We start from the raw sequence: 10,307 nt of genomic DNA, 5'->3' as shown, positions 1-10,307 counted from the left end.
AAGTCAACCTCCTACTACTGGACTCAATGAAATTCAAATCCACCAGATCTTTTTTTTTTTACTAACTAACAGGTTGATTAATTTTCAGATTAATCAATGATCATATTTGGTCCTTACGTGCTACTGTTCTCAATCAGAATTACTGTTAAAGATGCAAACCATTATTGAACTTGCATCCGAGGAAAGCAATGGCGGCAGGCGGTGAGCAATGGGACGAAACCCAAAACCAAAAAGCCTGGTTTGAGTAAATCAATCACGTTATCAAGGCTGTATCGGAAACCAAACTACACGCAGTGTTGGGTCAATATTTATTTTGCTGAAAGCAGCTAGCCCGCCATGGTCAATATAGATGGATTGTAGATTCGCATTTTGGTACATGTGCCAAAACATAGTGAACAATCAAGACAGCAAATAATGGGACCCAGTTTAAAATATGGCCCTTTTGTCTTCTAAATCAACATAGCAAATAATTACAGAAATCTATAATCACAGGCTTCTTAACTGGATCATATGGAAGGTTAAGTTACTACCTGAAAGGCAGGTTGAAAAGTGCAGTTTGATGCAGAATCGACGTCTAATGGAAGTTCACACTATAGACCATAGAGGCTGTAGAGAATCGGTACAACTTTTGTACTAACTATAGAAAAACTTAAATGTTTCAGAATAGAACAACATTGATTCAAGGAAGAATGGAAGGTTCAGTTAATACCTGAAAGATTGCAGGATGAAAAAGTACAGTATGATGCAGATTCAACGTCACACTGTAGACCGCAGAGGCTATATATAGAGATACAGTCTAGGTTTTGAATTAACCGTAGAAAAATTGAAATATTTCAGAATAGAATAAAATTGATCCAAGCGAGAATGGAAGGTTTAGTTAATACCAGAAAGGTTGTAGGCTGAAAAAAATGCAATTTGTTGCAGATTGAAGGTCAAATGAAATTGAAGTTTGTAGACCGTAGAGGTTGTACAGAATCAGTCCACCTTTTTTTATTAACCGTAGAAAATTTTAAATGTTTCAGAATAGAAGAAGATCGATCCAAGGTAGAATGGTTTAGTTAATACCTGAAAGTTTGCAGGCTGAAAAAGTGCAATTTGATGCAGATTGAAGGTATAATGAAATTGAAGGTTGTAGACCGCAGAGGCTGTATAGAAGAGGTTGTACAGAATCAGTCCACCTTTTTTTATTAACCGTAGAAAATTTTTAATGTTTCAGAATAGAAGAAGATTGATCCAAGGTAGAATGGTTTAGTTAATACCTGAAAGTTTGCAGGCAGAAAAAGTGCAATTTGATGCAGATTGAAGGTATAATGAAATTGAAGGTTGTAGACGGCAGAGGCTGTATAGAATCGGTCCACCACCTTTTGTATTAACCGTAGAAAAATTTAAATGTTTCAGAATAGAAGAAGATTGATCAAGGTAGAATGGAAGGTTTAGTTAATACCTGAAAGTTTGCAGGTTGAAAAAGGGCAATTTGAATATTGAAGGTGATGTGGCGCGATCCGAGCAGTCCTACCTGGCGGCTGATTGGCTCCTTGTTGGCAACGAGCGGCACCTGAGAAGATGAAAGGAAGGATTCCCGGGGGTTTGCCCAGTGGGAATACTCCGATGTTTAAGTTAGTACTGTGTATGGGGGGTAATGAAAGCTAAGAGTGGAGGTCGCGCTTTATCACTATATTCGAGAGGTTGGAGGTCTCAAGAAGAAATTTCTCCTCTGCCCCGAGGGCTTTTATAAGAGCGCTCTTGCGAGATCGGGCATAACCGCCACTGGGTCCCTGCCACAGCCGTTACCTGCCAGGGCTGCGCAAGTGGCCGTTGAGACGTACTCCTTACCCGGGCGAGTGACACGTCCCCAAAGTGACAGGCATGCCTCCGCCTACTGAGAGACGTGGGCGCAAACTGTCGAAAGGACAGGGACTGCGCCGTCAGTTAGGGACGTGGCCCAGTCTGACTGGTACGACCTATTAAATAGAAGCTTCCTGAGGAATGCTCGTGCGGCCCATTCGCGAGCTACTTTGCAACGATCTTCGAATACTTCAGAAGTACCCTTAATAGAATTGATCCTTGGATGACTTGCCTTGTTCGGGAGCTCGGGCGAGCTGGCTTTCTTAGCTCGCAAGTTAAATTTTGCCTCGGAATATCCCTTGAGGTAGCTCGGGGGACCCGGAGCTCGCATTGTGGTGAGCCCCTCCTTTCCCCCGCTACCATGTAGCGAGCTGCTTTATGGGCCTATCACTTAGCCGTACTAGACCACAATGCTGAGCTGTCGCTTACGCTGAGTCAGCGTCCACGTGTCGCCGTTTTATAGGTCGGGCCAAATCATCCTTCATCAATTGCCCCCCACTCCTCGAGCTAAGAGTGCCGCCTTAGCGCGGGGAGTTTATGAAGCGCGATGGACTGGTTTGACCGAAATTCAAACTTGATTGACTGTCTTCAATAAATGCATTTGCGGGAATCAGGAGATCTTCTGACTTCTCTGACTTTTCGGATTCCGAAAACGTGCTCGGATTCGTACCACTCAGGGTTTAAGCTCTATCGGTGGTTGGTTCGGAAGAAGTTCTCCGGGCTTAACCTCGACGGCATTACTATGAAGGGTCTGTCCCCCGAGACAGCAGACCAAGCGGATGAAGAGGAGCCTGACTCTCCGGAGGATGAGGAGGCGGATCCTTGAGGTGGCGTTTTTCTGGGCTTCTGTGGCTTCTGGGTGCCGTAAACCCGGTCTTTCACCAGTTTTTCGGTTGGGCGGTTGTGCCCCATGATGATCAAACCTTTCCCGAGTTGTTTAGCTCGGTTGCTGCACTTGTTATTTTCCTTTACTGCATTTGTTTGTTGTTTGTTGTTTGTTGTTTTTTTTTTTTTGACAATGAAAGTCTCTCCCCTCTTCTGAGTATGATGAACTCTTTTTATTTTGTTAAAACGATCTCATCATTTGGGTTATTGAAGTTACCTACCCAAAGTAGGGCTCTTCGGTAGGCGTTCTCCCTATTGGTCATGTTTAGGGCCTCCGTAGCATACCGCGAAGTGATTACTACGTACGTCCAAACTTAAGCATTGGTTGGTTATCCCTTAGTTCGACCGACGTATCGAGACGAGCTATGCTTCGTAGGGTTTGAACCCGAGCTGCTTACGCCTTTAATATTTCATACTTTGCCTTCGCTATTGAGGTAGCTGTCTTTCTTCACGTTGAGGTCTTTGTTAGCTCGGTGTTTTGGCCCTTAGGCTTAGGGAGGGACCTGTAGTCCGCTCTTGGATTCTCCCAAGTTGAAGTGGCAATTGGGGTCTTCTTGTGCTGAGGTCATGTTAGCTCGGTATTATGGCCCTTAGGCTTTGGGAGTAGCTCGTGGCCTACTCGCTTCTTACAAATAATATTGCCTCAAATTGACAATATTCCATGCTCGAGGTACTTGTTTCCCTTCGAGGGTCTCGAGCTCGTATGTTCCTTCCCCGAGCACTTGTTTCACTCGGTAAGGACCTTCCCAGTTGGACCCGAGTTTGCCAGTGCCGGGTTCAGGTACCATAACTTTACGAAGGGCCAGGTCGCCAACGCGGAGGTTCCGCATCTTGACCCTGGCGTTGTAGTACCGAGCTACTCTCTGCTGGTAGGCTGCGGTCCTAATGTACGCGAGATCCCTTACTTCGTCGAGTAGGTCGAGGTTGGTGCGTAGCTCATCTTCGTTTGTTTGATCAGTGTATGCTTCTAGGCGCAATGTAGGTACTTCGATCTCTGCAGGGATCACTGCTTCGGTGCTGTAGGTGAGATTGAAGGGTGTTTTTCCCATGGCGGTTTTCTCCGTGGTCCGGTAGGCCCATAGGACACTGGGTAGTTCATCTGCCCACAATCCTTTAGCTCGATCCAGCCGTGCCTTTAGTCCGTGGAGGATGGCTCTGTTCGTGACTTCTGCTTGGCCATTTGCCTGAGGGTGCACGACTGAAGTAAAGTTCTGTTGGATCCCCATGTCTCAGCACCAGTCTTGAAATTTGATGTCCTCGAATTGTTTGCCGTTGTCGGAGATCAATACTTGAGGTAATCCGAAGCGGCATACGATGTTCTTCCAAAAGAAGTTTTGGACATTTCGGACTGTTATTGTTACGAGGGGTTCGACTTTTACCCACTTGGTAAAATAGTCCACTGCTACCACTAAGAACTTCCTTCCACCCGTTGCTGGCGGGAATGGCCCGAGTAGATCAATGCCCCACTGTGCAAAGGGCCACGGACTGGTGAGGTATTTGAGGTCGGCAGCGGGTTGGTGGTGAACATTGGCATGTCTCTGGCATTTATCACATTTTCTAACAAGTTCAATGGCATCTGCCTTCATCGTTGGCCAATAGTACCCTTGTCGAAGCGCTTTCTGGGCGAGGGCCCTGCCCCCCAAGTGTCCGCCACACAGACCCTCATGGGTGTCGCGGAGTACGAGTTCGGCTTTTGTAGGTCGCAAGCAATGCAGATAGGGGAGTGTGTAGGATCTTCTGTATAGTCGCTCGTCTATCATGACGTATTTAGCTGCTTGACGTTGCACCCTTCTGGCTGCATTGCGCTCTGCAGGGAGGGTCCCGTGTAACAAGAAGCTCATGAGTGGGTCAATCCAGCTCGGCTCTGCTTGAACGACGGGAGCGACCTCCTCTGGCCCCCCGAGAATGCTAGGCCGAGACAGGTCCTCTATGTACACGGTTCTCATGGTGATGTCGCTAGTGCTGGCTAACTTGGACAGGGCATCGTCCTCGGCGTTCTCCGACCTAGGGATCTATCTAATGAAGTGTGACTGGAAGTTGAGCAGGGCCTCTCTGACTTTGGCTAAATAGGCGACCATGGTCGGCTCGCGAGCTTCATACTCGCCCGTGACCTGGTTGACCACGAGCAGGGAGTCGCTGCAGATAACGATGTGCTTGGCTTTTACTTCTCTGGCTAAGGCTAGTCCGGCTATCAACACTTCGTATTCTGCTTCATTGTTAGACGCCTCGAACTCGAAGCGTAGCGCGTATTCCAGTTTCATGTCGCTTGGGCCGTGCAGAACTATTCCAGCACTGCTGCCCTGTTGGTTCGAGGAGCCATCTACGTGAAGGATCTAGGGCTCCTCATCCCAGCTCGCGGTTGGCCGAACTAGGAGAGGTGCCACACTGGCTACTACTTCATGGGGTTCGGACTCGACCGACCCGGGAGCTTCGGGCTCACCCGAGGTGGGAGTCTCGCGCTCAACCGGCCTGGGAACTTCAGAGCTGAATATGCATTCGGCTATGAAATCTGCTAAGGCTTAGGCCTTAATGGCAGTTCGCGGCTTGTACTAGAGGTCGTACTCGTTGAGCTCAATGGCCCACTTCGTCAACCAATCGGAGACCTCGGGCTTAAGCAATACTTGCCTCAGAGGTTTATCGGTAAGAACGATAACAGTATGAGCTTGGAAGTACGGGCGGAGCTTCCGAGCTGCAATTATCAATGCATATGCTAGCTTTTCCATCTCCGGGTATCTCGTTTATGCTCCCTGCAATACTTTACTAACATAATAGATGGGTCGTTGGACCCGATCTACTTCCTTTATTAGTACCGAACTGACCACCTCGTCGCTTGCCGAGAGGTAGAGTTCTAAAACATCGCCCTCATCGGGTCGGGTTAGGGTCGACACGCTAGTAAGGTCTTTTGTCTAACGGGCCTAATAGTTCGGATCGTAGGGGCTCCTGGACGGAAGCGCCGATCTGGAGCGTCCGAGTTGGGTCTGGTGTTGAGGTCGGGACCGCGACTGTTTCTTCTGTGGGTGCGGGTCATTCTTCGCCTTGCTCCGTGGGTCGTTCCAGTTCAAGGTAATCGGTCACCTTGGTTTTCCCCTTTAGGGCGGCAACGTAGCACTTCCGGGACTCGAGTTGGTCACCCCGCGCTACTCCCACACCGAAGTCTATTGGGAATTTCATAGCCAAGTGGTAAGTGGAGACCACCGCCCGTAGGACATGGGTGATCGGTCGACCTACTATGGCATTGTAGGAAGAGGGGGTCGCTACCACTAGGAAGTTGTGTTCGAATCTGACCACACAAGGCAATGTGCCGATCTCTACAGGTACTGTTATTTTCCCAAGGGGCCGGACTTCTTCTCCGCTGAAGCCTACCAAAGGAGTGTCTGCGGGCTTCAGGTCGCTTCTCTGCAACTGAAGCTGGTCAAATGCGGCTTTGAAGAGTATGTCGGCCGAGCTGCCCGAGTCGACGAGTATGCACCTAACCTCGAAGTCATTGATTCTCAGCTTTATTACGAGCGCGTCGTCGTGGGGGTAATGGACCCCTCGCGCATCGTCTTCTATGAAGAAAATTAGCTCTTTCGTTCTCGGCCGCTTTGGGGGGTTCTGCTCCTCCCGGGTGACCTCGCGAACCGACGTTCGAGCTGCCGCTGAGGTGCGCCCTGCAACGATCGAACCTCCCACTATCATGTGGATGGTTCCCCGAACTGGCCTCTCCTCTGGAGGTTGTCTCTGTGGTTGTTTGGCCGGCCTGCTACTGGACTCGGGAGCGTCTTTATCGTGCTCCCCTTGCCGACCTGTTCTATTACTATTATTATTGTTATTATTATTTTGTACAAAGTTTCTCAAATATCCGCGACGGTTTTTACAACTCTCGGTACTGTGACTGTGGTCCTTATGAAAACTGCAATACAGATTCTTATTTCTTTCATTGGGATTCCCCCTCAGACGGGGCGGCCACTTCACGTACGGGGCGTCCTTGATTGCCATCAGGATTTCGGCCCCTTTGTGTTCAGTGGGGTGTAGTCAGCTCGGTCTGGTGTGGGAGCTCGGAACAACTGTCCCGGCTTTGCACCCCGAATTATTTCCTTTTTTCTTCGAGTGTCCTCTTGACTGGAAGGTTCCCCTTCTCTCTTTCTTTTTTCGGGTGCGCCCTCACCCTTCTGGTTGATCTCCTCTTTAGTGGCTATGAACTTATCCGTAAGCTTTAAAAACTCGGTTATGGTCATGGGTTGGTTGACGACCATGTGCCACTTGAACTCTTTGTGCTTTACGCCCTTCTTGGCCGCTGCTAGGCGTACAGCGGGGTCCAGGCGCGGTATCTGCATACAAGCGTCGTTGAATCGCTTGATATAACTTCGGATGGACTCTCCCTCTCTTTGGGCTACGTTGAAGATGCTTTCTTCAGTCCGCGAGCACCGTTTGCTGGTGACAAAGTGGGACGTGAAGGCTTGTGCGAACTGCGCCCAACTTCTTATCGACCCGGGTGCCAAGTTCCGGTACCATGTGCGGGCTGCTCCCCTGAAAGTAGTGGAGAAGGCCACGCACATGCATGACTCACTGGCTCACGCCAGGTGCATCTGTGACTGAAAGGCGTCTACATGATCATTCGGGTCGAACGACCCGTCATACTTGTCAAGAGGGGGAAGCTTGAAATCCTTGGGCATCGGGACTGCCAAGAGTTCGGAGGACAGGGGGGACGGAACCGAGAGGAGGGGAGCCTTGGTTTCGGCCGAGCCTACCTCTTCTTTGCCCATGAGCTCGAGCAAATCGCGGGTGACAGATCGGTGAGCTCGGCGGCGGCGTCTCTGCTTCTTGGTGGGCTCGACGTTCGTGCTGCTCACCTTCGCGCTGTCCAGAATGGTTTGCGCTGGGAGTAGCCCGGTCCGCTGGTGATGGCTGCGGACAGAAGGGGCCTGCTTAGAGTCTATTGCCAGGATCTCAAATCGGTTTTCAAGGATCGGGGTTCCGAACTTCGACTGTTGAGGCGACGTTGACCTGCCGAGTCAGGGCCCTCCCGACCTGTCCACCCACGGCGAGATCGGGGTAGCTGGTCTCTCCCGTCTGCCGTGGGGGGGGGGCTGGTTTTTTGGGAGATTTTGGGGGAACTGCTGTTGATACTGGTACTGGGAGACCTGGTGCAGCACGTGCTGTTGATAAAGCTGAAGTTGTTGGAACTGTTGCATTTGGGCCTGCATGGCCTTCATGCACTGCATCAGATCCTCCACCTGGTTTGGGCTGGCCGCTGGGGGCACGACCGAGGGTTCGGTGAACATCGTTCCGATTATAGCGGGGAGTGGGGCGATGACAGGTGCCATTGTGAGAGGCACGTTCAAGCTGGGGATTCCGTCCGCTGAGAGGGGGACGGTGAACTGTCCGATACAGACAGTAGGAGACTGGGGTTGCTCCCTGGAGTTACCCATTTCCGTGCTTCGTCCGACGTTGCTAGAGGAAGCCATGAGCGTTGGGTTGTTTCAAGGAAGAAGAAGTAACTGAAAAAATTTAAAGGGGAAGGCCTTTTGAAGCGTTTCCCACAGACGGCGCCAAATGATGTGGCGCAATCCGGGCACTCCTAGCTGGCGGCTGACTGGCTCCTAGTTGGCAACGAGCAGCACCTGAGAAGATGAAAGGAAGGATTCCTGGGGGTTTGCCCAGTGGGAATACTCCGATGTTTAAGTTAGTACTGTGTATGGGGGGTAAAGAGAGAAATGAAAGCTGAGAGTGGAGGTCGCGCTTTATCACTATATTCGAGAGGTTGGAGGTCTCAAGAAGAAATTTCTCCTCTACCCCGAGGGCTTTTATAAGAGTGCTCTTGCGAGATCGGGCATAACCGCCACTGGGTCCCTGCCACAACCGTTACATGCCAGGGCTGCGCAGGTGGCCGTTGGGACGTACTCCTTACCCGGGTGAGTGACACGTCCCCAAAGTGATAGGCACGCCTCCGCCTACTGAGAGACGTGGGCGCAGACTGTTGAAAGGACAGGGACTGCGCTGTCAGTTAGGGACGTGGCCCAGTCTGACTGGTACGGCCTATTAAATAGAAGCTTCCTGAGGAATGCTCGTGCGGCCCATTCGCAAGATACTTTGCAACGAGCTTCGAATACTTCAAAAGTACCCTTAATAGAATTAGTCCTTGGATGACTTGCCTTGTTCGGGAGCTCGAGCGAGCTGGCTTTCTTAGCTCGCAAGTTAAATTTTGCCTCGGAATATCCCTTGAGGTAGCTCGGGGGACCCGGAGCTCGCATTGTGGCGAGCCCCTCCTTTCCCCCGCTACCATGTAGCGAGCTGCTTTATGGGCCTATCACTTAGCCGTACTGGACCACAATGCTGAGCTGTCGCTTACGCTGAATCAACGTCCACATGTCGCCGTTTTATAGGTCGGGCCAAATCATCATTCATCAGAAGGTATAATGAAATTGAAGGTTGTAGACGGCAGAGGCTATACAGAATTCGTCCACCTTTTGGTAAATAATAAAATATGATTAATTCAAAAAATGATTCAATAGTTGTGAATATCAAAGGAAATGATAAATAGTGTGAACCAAATCTTGTAGATAAAATATGATAATCTCTTAAATTAAAGAAATATCTATTAAAATGAAAAAACAAATCTAACCTAAATGTGTAATATAAATGATTTAAAAATTTTAAATAATTCAAAATAGTGGCCCCATACTTAGTAGGGATCATTCCTAGTTCACTAAATTAAATTAAGGGAGCTAAATACCTATAAACAATTTCTTGGCTATCGGACAATATTATTGTTCTACTTTAGTAGTATGGAAGCGCATTAAAACAGGTAGATAAAACAAAATATAATAACCTTACCCAATTGCTTGTTTGCAAAATAAATAATGACGATCACTATTTATTTTTTCATCATTTACTTAATTAAGTACTTGATGATTGTCATTATTATTAATTATTTCTATAAATAACTGATTGTTATTATTATTTACTTAATTCAGTATTTTTTAGCAAGTAATTATTTGATTTAATCTGAATTATTTCAAATTTTTAATTATTTATAATAGACATTTAGGGTAGGCTCTTTATTTGATTTAAGAGACTTACCATATTTTATTTAGAGAATGACCACATACTAAGTAAGGGGCAACTACAGTATCATTTAATTTGAAATTTACTATTTAACAATAAAAAATCAATATCCTATTGAGCAACCCACCCCCAAAAAAGTATCAATAACTTTGAAATCACTAATCTATTTCTAAAATAGTAAAATTAGATGGATGTTTACAACAATATCACCAATATTGCTTAATATTTAGGGACATATGAATGGATAAAAAGCATTTAAATGATATATATTCAAAAAGGCAAAGAATGAAGAAAAGTTATTCAAAGAACTGCTAAGAAAAACAATCCATGCCAAATCCATCCTCTGAAGTAAAAGATGAAAAATATATGACTGCAATCAAATCATCATCATATATGGTTATAATCAACTGATAATATAATCAGGCCAAATATGCATGATGTAGGACTCCAAAGTCCAAACCATAAGTAGCATTGGGATGGCCACGTGTCTATAGGGTGGGTATTGTTGCCTGAAGACCTTCCTTATATAT

Source organism: Nelumbo nucifera, chromosome 4 (genome assembly GCF_055504915.1).
Source record: "Nelumbo nucifera cultivar China Antique chromosome 4, China Antique-T2T, whole genome shotgun sequence".
NCBI classification, from domain to species: domain Eukaryota; kingdom Viridiplantae; phylum Streptophyta; class Magnoliopsida; order Proteales; family Nelumbonaceae; genus Nelumbo; species Nelumbo nucifera.
The sequence above is the reverse complement of the archived record's forward strand: the minus strand, read 5'-3'. Positions refer to the sequence as shown.